The sequence below is a fragment of the Sinocyclocheilus anshuiensis genome, unplaced genomic scaffold, assembly GCF_001515605.1.
Source record: "Sinocyclocheilus anshuiensis isolate Anshui unplaced genomic scaffold, SAMN03320099.WGS_v1.1 scaffold1360, whole genome shotgun sequence".
In the NCBI taxonomy this organism is placed as follows: Eukaryota; Metazoa; Chordata; class Actinopteri; order Cypriniformes; family Cyprinidae; genus Sinocyclocheilus; species Sinocyclocheilus anshuiensis.
The window spans coordinates 655,187-658,518 of NW_015546110.1; the positions used below are offsets into that span (position 1 = coordinate 655,187).

At 34.0% G+C, this 3,332-nt stretch overlaps 1 pseudogene; it reads left to right on the plus strand.

Moving 5' to 3' along the window:
• Positions 1-1,111: 1,111 nt before the first annotated feature.
• LOC107700645 (NF-kappa-B inhibitor-interacting Ras-like protein 1) overlaps positions 1,112-3,332 on the plus strand; it is a 5,552-nt pseudogene continuing 3,331 nt past the window's right edge.

Sequence of the window (3,332 nt, forward strand, 5' to 3'; positions counted from 1 at the left end):
TTTATGGAAAGTAATGCGTTACGTTACTTTTGCGTTACTTTTTAAATCTGGACAGGGCTTGCTTGTTTGTTTTTAAAATAAAAAAGTTATATTTTTGGCAAATATAAAAGCCTTTTCACACCAAAAGTGAAATGAATAAGCCTCAGGCTGAAGGAAATGTAAATTTACGTCCGTACAGTAGAATGCAGAAGAAGACATTTCAACACACTTCAGCAATAAAACACACACACAAATGTTGTCTAGAGTAATTTGTGCTTATTAGTATGGTTGAACTGCATCAGCGAAGGTCAGGAGCAAAGACATTGGCTAATAGAATGGGATTAAATACATAAAGGATATTTGTGTTGTTTAACATTTAATTATTGTAGGTTTGCGTCATATTCTGAGTTGCATTATTTTTATTAATTTTGAGGAATACTGAATCTGTGTTTTTTTTTGTGTGAGTGAGAGGAATTAATGCATATTCATATTTATTTTAGAACTACAGTAACATCTTCTGATTTCTCTCAACATGGGGACAGGAGAGCTGTCAATCAATAAATTGGAAAAAAAAAAAGTAACTTGCGTTACTTATTTGAAAAAGTAACTCAGATATTCTCTTGTAAATTAAAAAGTATTGCGTTACTTTACTAGTCACTTGAAAAAAGTAATCTGATTACATAACTCGCGTTACTTGTAATGCATTACCCCAACGCTGGTGATGACAAGTGAAAGTCTTGTATTGAGATTCATCTGCAGCTTATTAAATGACGGTCCAAATTCAGGAAAACAAATACATGCAGTCATGAGATTTATTAAGAATAGTGGGTTTTATAATAGGATCTAGGAGGGTTTGTTCATTCTTTTCATACTCCATCACAGTAGGTGGCGATATGCACCTTTGAAGATGCTCTTTATCTTCCTGGAGAACATGTGCATCAGGTTTTGTCTATTTCTGTAATTGTTAATATAATATATGCAATGAATGTTTGGTTTTGCATAATTGTTTTCTATTTTAATGAGTAGTCTCAGTCACCTTTGAACCCCGCTGTACATATAATTTTGAATATATCTGTCTGGTTGGCTCTGGCCGCTTGACGTGTTGTTTATTTGCTTGTTTGAGGGCAGCAGTGATTATGGGGAAGGGGTGTAAGGTGGTGGTTTGTGGGATGGCATCTGTGGGGAAAACAGCCGTCCTGGAGCAGTTACTGTACGGCTCTCACACTGTAGGTATGTGTGATCAGTCCATTCACAGGACACAGGTGTTGTGCCAAGTGACATTATAGATATATATTTATATGTAGGCGATATAATGCAAGACTTGATGCAAGTGTGAATTTATTGTATGTATTTATGTGTATATAACTCATAACATACATAACTAGCACTCTCTATATATTGTCAGACAGAACCAGGCTCAGTGAGCATTATAGATATTAGGGATGCACGATATTATCGGACCGATATCGGAATCGGACGATAATGGCTTTAAATATAAATATCGGCATCAGCCCAATATGAAAAATTAAGCCGATAAGATGAATACATTAACTCACATGTGCTCAGGGTGTGCTAGTGATTAGATCACGTCAGCAGTGTGGCTCATTCTTGAAGCAAAGTTTTGCCTGAATGGTGATCAGATTCACGGTTTTGGATCGCTGCATGTAATCTGTGAAAGCACGTACAGAATGACGCGTTCGGTGTGCGACAGAGTCAACAGTGTAAGTAATGGTAAGGAGTTTTAATCTGTAGGGGGCGCTGTTGGCCTACTTCTAATACAATGAAAGCAATATACACAAATAATACTTAGACTGTGTTTCTGATTAAATAAAGCAGTAATTGATGCCATAAAATCATTAAAGGTCAGAAGCTATAGCTTACAAGAAAAAAACAAAAACAACAAAAAACACGACACTTAAATGAAATAATTGTACATATACTGATTTATTCATTTATGTGTAATATGGTATATTTTTCAAACAAATTATGAACTCTTTTGCTTTAGACCATTTACAAATGTTAAATCTTAAAATAAAATGTTAAGGTTAAAACTGCATCTTTCTGAAAAAAAAAAATGCGATTGAATTTAGTTTATTTATTTTTTGTATTGTACAATAACTACACTATTGTTAATTTAATTCTAACAAATAAGTTCTTGTTAAAAACTCACCAAAATTTAAAATAATTTGCTTATTTCCGCACTGGAGAGACTTGGTGTTGTTTCCAAACAAAAGGAAATATATCGGCTATCGGCCAAAATTAGTTGAAAAATATCGGATATCGGCAGAAATCCAATATCGTGCATCCCTAGTAGATACTCATGATAAAAAACAGATAATGAAATACAGTCTTAACTAGAAAAAAACAAAACAAAAAAAAACATTTTATTTATGAGGCCAAAAGAGATAGAAATGCTGCTGAGTATTCTAACAATTACACTGCATTTAGCTTATTGATTTTCACAGACTGTGGCTTTATTTGCTGTTTTTCGTTCTTTATGCTGTTTTCTCTCTCCTCTTTTTTTATTATTGCATTATTCATCATTAGATGTTATTAAATATACATTAATTAGAATATTTCTATGTTTGTATGCATATGATTTAATCACCTCACATTTTGATAAAATATCACAAACATTACAATTAGGAATAAAACTAATATACCGAATATTAATTTGTTTATTTGTTAATGATAAATGGTTGTTTGTCAGTTAATAGACTGTGTGAATGCATACATGAATTGAATACATTGTATGCCTTTTCAACATATGCATGGGTTGCAGTGGAATTTTTAGTAATAGTTTATTATTTTTGTGTAAAAAATATATAGATGTAATTTCTGTGAAATAATTATTTCTGCTTGACACTGGCACGTAACAGATCAAGACTGTCATTTGAATCAGTTGTTCAATTGTCCAGATTGTATGGATCATGCAGTCATATTAGAAAGCATCCTGGCATGTGCTTCATTCACAAAAGAATGAATAGTGTCTGTCTGGTGTCAGGTGCAGAGACATATACGTGGCGTCTGTGGAGACGTGAGGGAGCAGTTACGCCTCTACGACACTCGAGGTCTGCGAGAGGGCCTGGATTTACCCAAACACTTCTTCTCAGCGGCAGCCGGATTCGTGCTGGACTACAGCGTCGACAGCTTGGAGTCCTTCAGAAGAGTCGAGCTCTTGAAGAAGGAGATAGACAAGTCCAGAGACAAAAAAGAGGCATGAAAGAATATTTCATATATATATATACATACAGTGGGTACGGAAAGTATTCAGACCCCCTTCAATTTTTCACTCTTTGTTATATTGCAGCCATTTGCTAAAATCATTTAAGTTAATTTTTTTTCCTCATTAA